Below are 14,792 nucleotides of genomic sequence, written 5' to 3'. Positions count from 1 at the left end.
CATAACTGACACCCTCAACTGTCATAACTGACACCCCCAACTGTCATAACTGACACCCTCAACTGTCATAACTGACACCCCCAACTGTCATAACGGTCACTTCCAACTGTCATAACTGACATCCCCAACTGTCATAACTGACACGCCCAACTGTCATAACTGACACGCCCAACTGTCATAACTGACACCCCCAACTGTCATAACTGACACCACCAACTGTCAAAACTGACACGCGCAACTGTCATAACTGACACCCCCAACTGTCATAACTGACACGCCCAACTGTCATAACTGACACCCGAAACTGTCATAACTGACACGCCCAACTGTCATAACGGTCACCCCCAACTGTCATAACTGACCTCCCCCACTGTCATAACTGACACGCCCAAGTGTCATAACTGACACGCCCAACTGTCATAACTGACATCCCCAACTGTCATAACTCACATCCCCAATTGTCATAACTGTGACACCCAGCTGTCATAACTGACATCCCCAACTGTCATAACTGACACCCTCAACTGTCATAACTGACACCCCCAACTGTCATAACTGACACCCTCAACTGTCATAACTGACACCCCCAACTGTCATAACGGTCACTTCCAACTGTCATAACTGACATCCCCAACTGTCATAACTGACACCACCAACTGTCAAAACTGACACGCGCAACTGTCATAACTGACACCCCCAACTGTCATAACTGACACGCCCAACTGTCATAACTGACACCGCCAACTATCATAACTGACATCCCCCACTGTCATAACTGACACACCCAACTGTCATAACTGACACGCCCAACTGTCATAACTGACACCCACAACTGTCATAACTGACATCCCCCACTGTCTTAACTGACACGCCGAACTGTGATAACTCACACGCCCAACTGTCATAACTGACACCCCCAACTGTCATAACTGACATCCCCCACTGTCATAACTGACACGCCGAACTGTCATAACTGACACGCCCAACTGTCATAACTGACACCCCCAACTGTCATAACTGACACCACCAACTGTCATAACTGACACCACCAACTGTCATAACTGACACGCCCAACTGTCATAACTGACACCCCCAACTGTCATAACTGACATCCCCCCACTATCATAACTGACATCCCCCACTGTCATAACTGACACGCCCAACTGTCATAACTGACACCCCCAACTGTCATAACTGTGACACCCAGCTGTCATAACTGACATCCCCAACTGTCATAACTGACACCCTCAACTGTTATAACTGACACCCCCAACTGTCATAACGGTCACCCCCAACTGTCATAACTGACATCCTCCACTGTCATAACTGACACGCCCAACTGTCATACTGACACGCCCAACTGTCATAACTGACATCCCCCTCTGTCATAACTGACACGCCCAACTGTCATAACGGTCACCCCCCAACTGTCATAACTGACATCCCCCACTTTCATAACTGACACGCCCAACTGTCATAACTGACATCCCCAACTGTCATAACGGTCACCCCCAACTGTCATAACTGACATCCACCACTGTCATAACTGACACGCCCAACTGTCATAACTGACACGCTCAACTGTCATAACTGACCCCCCCAACTGTCATAACGGTCACTTCCAACTGTCATAACTGACATCCCCAACTGTCATAACGGTCACCCCCAATTGTCATAACTGACACCCCCAACTGTCATAACTGACATCCCCAAGTGTCATAACGGACACCCCCAACTGTCATAACTGACATCCCCAACTGTCATAACTGACATCCCCAACTGTCATAACTGACATCCCCCACTATCATAACTGACATCCCCCACTGTCATAACTGACACGCCCAACTGTCATAACTGACACGCCCAACTGTCATAACTGACATCCCCAACTGTCGTAACTGACATCCCCAACTGTCATAACTGACATCCCCAACTGTCACATCCCCAACTGTCATAACGGTCACCCCCAACTGTCATAACTGGCACCCCCAACTGTCATAACTGACATCCCCAACTGTCATAACTGACACCCCCAACTGTCATAACTGACACCCCAACTGTCATAACTGACACCCCAACTGTCATAACTGACATCCCCAACTGTCATAACGGTCACCCCCAACTGTCATAACTGACATCCCCAACTGTCATAACTGACACCCCCAACTATCATAACTGACATCCCCAACTGTCATAACTGACACCCCCAACTGTCATAACTGACACCCCCAACTGTCATAACTGACACCCCCAACTGTCATAACTGACACCCTCAACTGTCATAACTGACACCCCCAACTGTCATAACGGTCACCTCCAACTGTCATAACTGACATCCCCAACTGTCATAACTGACACCCCCAACTGTCATAACGGTCACTTCCAACTGTCATAACGGTCACTTCCAACTGTCATAACTGACATCCCCAACTGTCATAACGGTCACCCCCAACTGTCATAACTGACATCCCCAACTGTCATAACGGTCACCCCCAACTGTCATAACTGACACCCCCAACTGTCATAACTGACACCCCCAACTGTCATAACTGACATCCCCAACTGTCATAACTGACACCCCCAACTGTCATAACGGTCACTTCCAACTGTCATAACAGACACTCCCAACTGTCATAACGGTCACTTCCAAATGTCATAACTGACACCCCCAACTGTCATAACTGACATCCCCCACTGTCATAACTGACACGCCCAACTGTCATAACTGACACGCCCAACTGTCATAACTGACACCCCCAACTGTTATAACTGACACCACCAACTGTCATAACTGACACGCCCAACTGTCATAACTGACACCCGAAACTGTCATAACTGACACGCCCAACTGTCATAACTGACACCGCCAACTGTCATAACTGACATCCCCCACTGTCATAACTGAGACGCCCAACTGTCATAACTGACACGCCCAACTGTCATAACTGACACCCACAACTGTCATAACTGACATCCCCCACTGTCATAACAGACACGCCCAACTGTCATAACTGACACCCCCAACTGTCATAACGGTCACCCCCAACTGTCATAACTGACCTCCCCCACTGTCATAACTGACACGCCCAACTGTCATAACTGACACGCCCAACTGTCATAACTGACATCCCCAACTGTCATAACTCACATCCCCAATTGTCATAACTGTGACACCCAGCTGTCATAACTGACATCCCCAACTGTCATAACTGACACCCTCAACTGTCATAACTGACACCCCCAACTGTCATAACTGACACCCTCAACTGTCATAACTGACACCCCCAACTGTCATAACGGTCACTTCCAACTGTCATAACTGACATCCCCAACTGTCATAAGTGACACGCCCAACTGTCATAACTGACACGCCCAACTGTCATAACTGACACCCCCAACTGTCATAACTGACACCACCAACTGTCAAAACTGACACGCGCAACTGTCATAACTGACACCCCCAACTGTCATAACTGACACGCCCAACTGTCATAACTGACACCCGAAACTGTCATAACTGACACGCCCAACTGTCATAACGGTCACCCCCAACTGTCATAACTGACCTCCCCCACTGTCATAACTGACACGCCCAACTGTCATAACTGACACGCCCAACTGTCATAACTGACATCCCCAACTGTCATAACTCACATCCCCAATTGTCATAACTGTGACACCCAGCTGTCATAACTGACACCCTCAACTGTCATAACTGACACCCCCAACTGTCATAACTGACACCCTCAACTGTCATAACTGACACCCCCAACTGTCATAACGGTCACTTCCAACTGTCATAACTGACACCCTCAACTGTCATAACTGACACCCCCAACTGTCATAACTGACACCCTCAACTGTCATAACTGACACCCCCAACTGTCATAACGGTCACTTCCAACTGTCATAACTGACATCACCAACTGTCATAACTGACACCCCCAACTGTCATAACTGACACGCCCAAATGTCATAACTGACACCCGAAACTGTCATAACTGACACGCCCAACTGTCATAACTGACACCGCCAACTATCATAACTGACATCCCCCACTGTCATAACTGACACACCCAACTGTCATAACTGACACGCCCAACTGTCATAACTGACACCCACAACTGTCATAACTGACATCCCCCACTGTCTTAACTGACACGCCGAACTGTGATAACTGACACGCCCAACTGTCATAACTGACACCCCCAACTGTCATAACTGACATCCCCCACTGTCATAACTGACACGCCGAACTGTCATAACTGACACGCCCAACTGTCATAACTGACACCCCCAACTGTCATAACTGACACCACCAACTGTCATAACTGACACCACCAACTGTCATAACTGACACGCCCAACTGTCATAACTGACACCCCCAACTGTCATAACTGACATCCCCCACTATCATAACTGACATCCCCCACTGTCATAACTGACACGCCCAACTGTCATAACTGACACCCCCAACTGTCATAACGGTCACCCCCAACTGTCATAACTGACATCCCCCACTTTCATAACTGACACGCCCAACTGTCATAACTGACATCCCCAACTGTCATAACGGTCACCCCCAACTGTCATAACTGACATCCACCACTGTCATAACTGACACGCCCAACTGTCATAACTGACACGCTCAACTGTCATAACTGACCCCCCCAACTGTCATAACGGTCACTTCCAACTGTCATAACTGACATCCCCAACTGTCATAACGGTCACCCCCAATTGTCATAACTGACACCCCCAACTGTCATAACTGACATCCCCAAGTGTCATAACGGACACCCCCAACTGTCATAACTGACATCCCCAACTGTCATAACTGACATCCCCAACTGTCATAACTGACATCCCCCACTATCATAACTGACATCCCCCACTGTCATAACTGACACGCCCAACTGTCATAACTGACATGGCCAACTGTCATAACTGACATCCCCAACTGTCGTAACTGACATCCCCAACTGTCATAACTAACATCCCCAACTGTCACATCCCCAACTGTCATAACGGTCACCCCCAACTGTCATAACTGGCACCCCCAACTGTCATAACTGACACCCCCAACTGTCATAACTGACACCCCCAACTGTCATAACTGACACCCCCAACTGTCATAACTGTGACACCCAGCTGTCATAACTGACATCCCCAACTGTCATAACTGACACCCTCAACTGTTATAACTGACAACCCCCAACTGTCATAACGGTCACCCCCAACTGTCATAACTGACATCCCCCACTATCATAACTGACATCCCCCCACTGTCATAACTGACACGCCCAACTGTCATAACTGACACCCCCAACTGTCATAACTGTGAAACCCAGCTGTCATAACTGACATCCCCAACTGTCATAACTGACATCCTCAACTGTTATAACTGACACCCAAAACTGTCATAACGGTCACCACCCAACTGTCATAACTGACATCCTCCACTGTCATTACTGACACGCCCAACTGTCATAACTGACATCCCCCTCTGTCATAACTGACACGCCCAACTGTCATAACGGTCACCCCCCAACTGTCATAACTGACATCCCCCACTTTCATAACTGACACGCCCAACTGTCATAACTGACATCCCCAACTGTCATAACGGTCACCCCCAACTGTCATAACTGACATCCACCACTGTCATAACTGACACGCCCAACTGTCATAACTGACACGCTCAACTGTCATAACTGACCCCCCCCCCAACTGTCATAACGGTCACTTCCAACTGTCATAACTGACATCCCCAACTTTCATAACGGTCACCCCCAATTGTCATAACTGACACCCCCCAACTGTCATAACTGACATCCCCAAGTGTCATAACGGACACCCCCAACTGTCATAACTGACATCCCCAACTGTCATAACTGACATCCCCAACTGTCATAACTGACATCCCCCACTATCATAACTGACATCCCCCACTGTCATAACTGACACGCCCAACTGTCATAACTGACAACGGCCAACTGTCATAACTGACATCCCCAACTGTCGTAACTGACATCCCCAACTGTCATAACTGACATCCCCAACTGTCACATCCCCAACTGTCATAACGGTCACCCCCAACTGTCATAACTGGCACCCCCAACTGTCATAACTGACACCCCCAACTGTCATAACTGACACCCCCAACTGTCATAACTGACACCCCAACTGTCATAACTGACACCCCAACTGTCATAACTGACATCCCCAACTGTCATAACGGTCACCCCCAACTGTCATAACTGACATCCCCAACTGTCATAACTGACACCCCCCAACTATCATAACTGACATCCCCAACTGTCATAACTGACACGCCCAACTGTCATAACTGACACGCCCAACTGTCATAACTGACACCCCAACTGTCATAACTGACACCACCAACTGTCATAACTGACACCCCCAACTGTCATAACTGACACGCCCAACTGTCATAACGGTCACCCCCAACTGTCATACTGACCTCCCCCACTGTCATAACTGACACGCCCAACTGTCATAACTGACACGCCCAACTGTCATAACTGACATCCCCAACTGTCATAACTCACATCCCCAATTGTCATAACTGTGACACCCAGCTGTCATAACTGACATCCCCAACTGTCATAACTGACACCCTCAACTGTCATAACTGACACCCCCAACTGTCATAACTGACACCCTCAACTGTCATAAACTGACACCCCCAACTGTCATAACGGTCACTTCCAACTGTCATAACTGACATCCCCAACTGTCATAACTGACACACCAACTATCAAAACTGACACGCGCAAACTGTTCATAACTGACACCCCCAACTGTCATAACTGACAACGCCCAACTGTCATAACTGACACCCGAAACTGTCATAACTGACACGCCCAACTGTCATAACTGACACCGCCAACTATCATAACTGACATCCCCCACTGTCATAACTGACACACCCAACTGTCATAACTGACACGCCCAACTGTCATAACTGACACCCACAACTGTCATAACTGACATCCCCCACTGTCATAACTGACACGCCCAACTGTCATAACTGACACGCCCAACTGTCATAACTGACACCCCCAACTGTCATAACTGACACCACCAACTGTCATAACTGACACCACCAACTGTCATAACTGACACCGCCCAACTGTCATAACTGACACCCCCCAACTGTCATAACTGACATCCCCCACTATCATAACTGACATCCCCCACTGTCATAACTGACACGCCCAACTGTCATAACTGACACCCCCAACTGTCATAACTGTGGACACCCAGCTGTCATAACTGACATCCCCAACTGTCATAACTGACACCCTCAACTGTTATAACTGACACCCCCAACTGTCATAACGGTCACCCCCAACTGTCATAACTGACATCCTCCACTGTCATAACTGACACGCCCAACTGTCATAACTGACACGCCCAACTGTCACAACTGACATCCCCCTCTGTCATAACTGACACGCCCAACTGTCATAACGGTCACCCCCAACTGTCATAACTGACATCCCCCACTTTCATACTGACACGCCCCAACTGTCATAACTGACATACCCAACTGTCATAACGGTCACCCCCAACTGTCATAACTGACATCCACCACTGTCATAACTGACACCCCCAACTGTCATAACTGACATCCCAAGTGTCATAACGGACACCCCCAACTGTCATAACTGACATCCCCAACTGTCATAACTGACATCCCAACTGTCATAACTGACATCCCCCACTATCATAACTGACATCCCCCACTGTCATAACTGACACGCCAACTGTCATAACTGACACGGCCAACTCTCATAACTGACATCCCCAACTGTCGTAACTGACATCCCCAACTGTCATAACTGACATCCCCAACTGTCACATCCCCAACTGTCATAACGGTCACCCCCAACTGTCATAACTGGCACCCCCAACTGTCATAACTGACACCCCCAACTGTCATAACTGACACCCCCAACTGTCATAACTGACACCCCCAACTGTCATAACTGACACCACCAACTGTCATAAACTGACACGCCCAACTGTCATAACTGACACCCCCAACTGTCATAACTGACATCCCCCACTATCATAACTGACATCCCCACTGTCATAACTGACACGCCCAACTGTCATAACTGACACGCCCAACTGTCATAACTGACACCCCCAACTGTCATAACTGACACCACCAACTGTCATAACTGACACCACCAACTGTCATAACTGACACGCCCAACTGTCATAACTGACACCCCCAACTGTCATAACTGACATCCCCCACTATCATAACTGACATCCCCCACTGTCATAACTGACACGCCCAACTGTCATAACTGACACCCCCAACTGTCATAACTGTGACACCCAGCTGTCATAACTGACATCCCCAACTGTCATAACTGACACCCTCAACTGTTATAACTGACACCCCCAACTGTCATAACGGTCACCCCCAACTGTCATAACTGACATCCTCCACTGTCATAACTGACACGCCCAACTGTCATAACTGACACGCCCAACTGTCACAACTGACATCCCCCTCTGTCATAACTGACACGCCCAACTGTCATAACGGTCACCCCCAACTGTCATAACTGACATCCCCCACTTTCATAACTGACACGCCCAACTGTCATAACTGACATCCCCAACTGTCATAACGGTCACCCCCAACTGTCATAACTGACATCCACCACTGTCATAACTGACACCCCCAACTGTCATAACTGACATCCCCAAGTGTCATAACGGACACCCCCAACTGTCATAACTGACATCCCCAACTGTCATAACTGACATCCCCAACTGTCATAACTGACATCCCCCACTATCATAACTGACATCCCCCACTGTCATAACTGACACGCCCAACTGTCATAACTGACATCCCCAACTGTCGTAACTGACATCCCCAACTGTCATAACTGACATCCCCAACTGTCACATCCCCAACTGTCATAACGGTCACCCCCAACTGTCATAACTGGCACCCCCAACTGTCATAACTGACACCCCCAACTGTCATAACTGACACCCCCAACTGTCATAACTGACACCCCCCAACTGTCATTAACTGACACCACCAACTGTCATAACTGACACGCCCAACTGTCATAACTGACACCCCAACTGTCATAACTGACATCCCCCACTATCATAACTGACATCCCCCACTGTCATAACTGACACGCCCAACTGTCATAACTGACACCCCCAACTGTCATAACTGTGACACCCAGCTGTCATAACTGACATCCCCAACTGTCATAACTGACACCCTCAACTGTTATAACTGACACCCCCAACTGTCATAACGGTCACCCCCAACTGTCATAACTGACATCCTCCACTGTCATAACTGACACGCCAACTGTCATAACTGACACGCCCAACTGTCATAACTGACATCCCCCTCTGTCATAACTGACACGCCCAACTGTCATAACGGTCACCCCCAACTGTCATAACTGACATCCCCCACTTTCATAACTGACACGCCCAACTGTCATAACTGGCATCCCCAACTGTCATAACGGTCACCCCCAACTGTCATAACTGACATCCACCACTGTCATAACTGACACGCCCAACTGTCATAACTGACACGCTCAACTGTCATAACTGACCCCCCCCAACTGTCATAACGGTCACTTCCAACTGTCATAACTGACATCCCCAACTGTCATAACGGTCACCCCCAATTGTCATAACTGACACCCCCAACTGTCATAACTGACATCCCCAAGTGTCATAACGGGACACCCCAACTGTCATAACTGACATCCCCAACTGTCATAACTGACATCCCCAACTGTCATAACTGACATCCCCCACTATCATAACTGACATCCCCCACTGTCATAACTGACACGCCCAACTGTCATAACTGACACGGCCAACTGTCATAACTGACATCCCCAACTGTCGTAACTGACATCCCCAACTGTCATAACTGACATCCCCAACTGTCACATCCCCAACTGTCATAACGGTCACCCCCAACTGTCATAACTGGCACCCCCAACTGTCATAACTGACACCCCCAACTGTCATAACTGACACCCCCAACTGTCATAACTGACACCCCAACTGTCATAACTGACACCCCAACTGTCATAACTGACATCCCCAACTGTCATAACGGTCACCCCCAACTGTCATAACTGACATCCCCAACTGTCATAACTGACACCCCCAACTATCATAACTGACATCCCCAACTGTCATAACTGACACCCCCAACTGTCATAACTGACACCCCCCAACTGTCATAACTGACACCCTCAACTGTCATAACTGACACCCCCAACTGTCATAACGGTCACTTCCAACTGTCATAACTGACATCCCCAACTGTCATAACTGACACCCCCAACTGTCATAACGGTCACTTCCAACTGTCATAACGGTCACTTCCAACTGTCATAACTGACATCCCCAACTGTCATAACGGTCACCCCAACTGTCATAAGTGACACCCACAACTGTCATAACTGACACCCTCAACTGTCATAACTGACACCCCCAACTGTCATAACGGTCACTTCCAACTGTCATAACTGACATCCCCAACTGTCATAACGGTCACCCCCAACTGTCATAACTGACACCCCCAACTGTCATAACTGACACCCCCAACTGTCATAACTGACATCCCCAAACTGTCATAACTGACACCCCCAACTGTCATAACGGTCACTTCCAACTGTCATAACAGACACTCCCAACTGTCATAACGGTCACTTCCAAATGTCATAACTGACACCCCCAACTGTCATAACTGACATCCCCCACTGTCATAACTGACACGCCCAACTGTCATAACTGACACGCCCAACTGTCATAACTGACACCCCCCAACTGTCATAACTGACACCACCAACTGTCATAACTGACACGCCCAACTGTCATAACTGACACCCGAAACTGTCATAACTGACACGCCCAACTGTCATAACTGACACCGCCAACTGTCATAACTGACATCCCCCAATGTCATAACTGACACGCCCAACTGTCATAACTGACACGCCCAACTGTCATAACTGACACCCACAACTGTCATAACTGACATCCCCCACTGTCATAACAGACACGCCCAACTGTCATAACTGACACGCCCAACTGTCATAACTGACACCCCCAACTGTCATAACGGTCACCCCCAACTGTCATAACTGACCTCCCCCACTGTCATAACTAACACGCCCAACTGTCATAACTGACACGCCCAACTGTCATAACTGACATCCCCAACTGTCATAACTGACATCCCCAATTGTCATAACTGTGACACCCAGCTGTCATAACTGACATCCCCAACTGTCATAACTGACACCCTCAACTGTCATAACTGACACCCCCAACTGTCATAACTGACACCCTCAACTGTCATAACTGACACCCCCAACTGTCATAACGGTCACTTCCAACTGTCATAACTGACATCCCCAACTGTCATAACTGACACGCCCAACTGTCATAACTGACACGCCCAACTGTCATAACTGACACCCCCAACTGTCATAACTGACACCACCAACTGTCAAAACTGACACGCGCAACTGTCATAACTGACACCCCCAACTGTCATAACTGACACGCCCAACTGTCATAACGGTCACCCCCAACTGTCATAACTGACCTCCCCCACTGTCATAACTGACACGCCCAACTGTCATAACTGACACGCCCAACTGTCATAACTGACATCCCCAACTGTCATAACTCACATCCCCAATTGTCATAACTGTGACACCCAGCTGTCATAACTGACATCCCCAACTGTCATAACTGACACCCTCAACTGTCATAACTGACACCCCCAACTGTCATAACTGACACCCTCAACTGTCATAACTGACACCCCCAACTGTCATAACGGTCACTTCCAACTGTCATAACTGACATCACCAACTGTCATAACTGACACCCCCAACTGTCATAACTGACACGCCCAAATGTCATAACTGACACCCGAAACTGTCATAACTGACACCGCCAACTATCATAACTGACATCCCCCACTGTCATAACGGTCACTTCCAACTGTCATAACTGACATCCCCAACTGTCATAACTGACACGCCCAACTGTCATAACTGACACGCCCAACTGTCATAACTGACACCCCCAACTGTCATAACTGACACCACCAACTGTCAAAACTGACACGCGCAACTGTCATAACTGACACCCCCAACTGTCATAACTGACACCCCCAACTGTCATAACTGACACCACCAACTGTCAAAACTGACACGCGCAACTGTCATAACTGACACGCCCAACTGTCATAACTGACACCCCCAACTGTCATAACTGACACCACCAACTGTCATAACTGACACGCCCAACTGTCATAACTGACACGCCCAACTGTCATAACTGACACCCCCAACTGTCATAACTGACACCACCAACTGTCAAAACTGACACGCGCAACTGTCATAACTGACACCCCCAACTGTCATAACTGACACCCGAAACTGTCATAACTGACACACCCAACTGTCATAACGGTCACCCCCAACTGTCATAACTGACCTCCCCCACTGTCATAACTGACACGCCCAACTGTCCTAACTGACACGCCCAACTGTCATAACTGACATCCCCAACTGTCATAACTCACATCCCCAATTGTCATAACTGTGACACCCAGCTGTCATAACTGACATCCCCAACTGTCATAACTGACACCCTCAACTGTCATAACTGACACCCCCAACTGTCATAACTGACACCCTCAACTGTCATAACTGACACCCCCAACTGTCATAACTGACACCCTCAACTGTCATAACTGACACCCCCAACTGTCATAACGGTCACTTCCAACTGTCATAACTGACACCCCCAACTGTCATAACTGACACCACCAACTGTCAAAACTGACACGCGCAACTGTCATAACTGACACCCCCAACTGTCATAACTGACACCCCCAACTGTCATAACTGACACCACCAACTGTCAAAACTGACACGCGCAACTGTCATAACTGACACGCCCAACTGTCATAACTGACACCCCCAACTGTCATAACTGACACCACCAACTGTCATAACTGACATGCCCAACTGTCATAACTGACACGCCCAACTGTCATAACTGACACCCCCAACTGTCATAACTGACACCACCAACTGTCAAAACTGACACGCGCAACTGTCATAACTGACACCCCCAACTGTCATAACTGACACCCGAAACTGTCATAACTGACACACCCAACTGTCATAACGGTCACCCCCAACTGTCATAACTGACCTCCCCCACTGTCATAACTGACACGCCCAACTGTCATAACTGACACGCCCAACTGTCATAACTGACATCCCCAACTGTCATAACTCACATCCCCAATTGTCATAACTGTGACACCCAGCTGTCATAACTGACATCCCCAACTGTCATAACTGACACCCTCAACTGTCATAACTGACACCCCCAACTGTCATAACTGACACCCTCAACTGTCATAACTGACACCCCCAACTGTCATAACGGTCACTTCCAACTGTCATAACTGACATCACCAACTGTCATAACTGACACCCCCAACTGTCATAACTGACACGCCCAAATGTCATAACTGACACCCGAAACTGTCATAACTGACACCGCCAACTATCATAACTGACATCCCCCACTGTCATAACTGACACACCCAACTGTCATAACTGACACGCCCAACTGTCATAACTGACACCCACAACTGTCATAACTGACATCCCCCACTGTCTTAACTGACACGCCGAACTGTGATAACTGACACGCCCAACTGTCATAACTGACACCCCCAACTGTCATAACTGACATCCCCCACTGTCATAACTGACACGCCGAACTGTCATAACTGACACGCCCAACTGTCATAACTGACACCCCCAACTGTCATAACTGACACCACCAACTGTCATAACTGACACCCCCAACTGTCATAACTGACACGCCCAACTGTCATAACTGACACCCCCAACTGTCATAACTGACATCCCCCACTATCATAACTGACATCCCCCACTGTCATAACTGACACGCCCAACTGTCATAACTGACACCCCCAACTGTCATAACGGTCACCCCCAACTGTCATAACTGACATCCCCCACTTTCATAACTGACACGCCCAACTGTCATAACTGACATCCCCAACTGTCATAACGGTCACCTCCAACTGTCATAACTCACATCCACCACTGTCATAACTGAAACGCCAAACTGTCATAACTGACACGCTCAACTGTCATAACTGACACCCCCAACTGTCATAACTGACACCACCAACTGTCAAAACTGACACGCGCAACTGTCATAACTGACACCCCCAACTGTCATAACTGACACCCCCAACTGTCATAACTGACACCACCAACTGTCAAAACTGACACGCGCAACTGTCATAACTGACACGCCCAACTGTCATAACTGACACCCCCAACTGTCATAACTGACACCACCAACTGTCATAACTGACACGCCCAACTGTCATAACTGACACGCCCAACTGTCATAACTGACACCCCCAACTGTCATAACTGACACCACCAACTGTCAAAACTGACACGCGCAACTGTCATAACTGACACCCCCAACTGTCATAACTGACACCCGAAACTGTCATAACTGACACACCCAACTGTCATAACGGTCACCCCCAACTGTCATAACTGACCTCCCCCACTGTCATAACTGACACGCCCAACTGTCATAACTGACACGCCCAACTGTCATAACTGACATCCCCAACTGTCATAACTCACATCCCCAAT

The sequence above is a fragment of the Erythrolamprus reginae genome, chromosome 10, assembly GCF_031021105.1.
Source record: "Erythrolamprus reginae isolate rEryReg1 chromosome 10, rEryReg1.hap1, whole genome shotgun sequence".
Lineage (NCBI taxonomy): Eukaryota > Metazoa > Chordata > Lepidosauria > Squamata > Dipsadidae > Erythrolamprus > Erythrolamprus reginae.
This window is presented reverse-complemented; position numbering follows the sequence as displayed.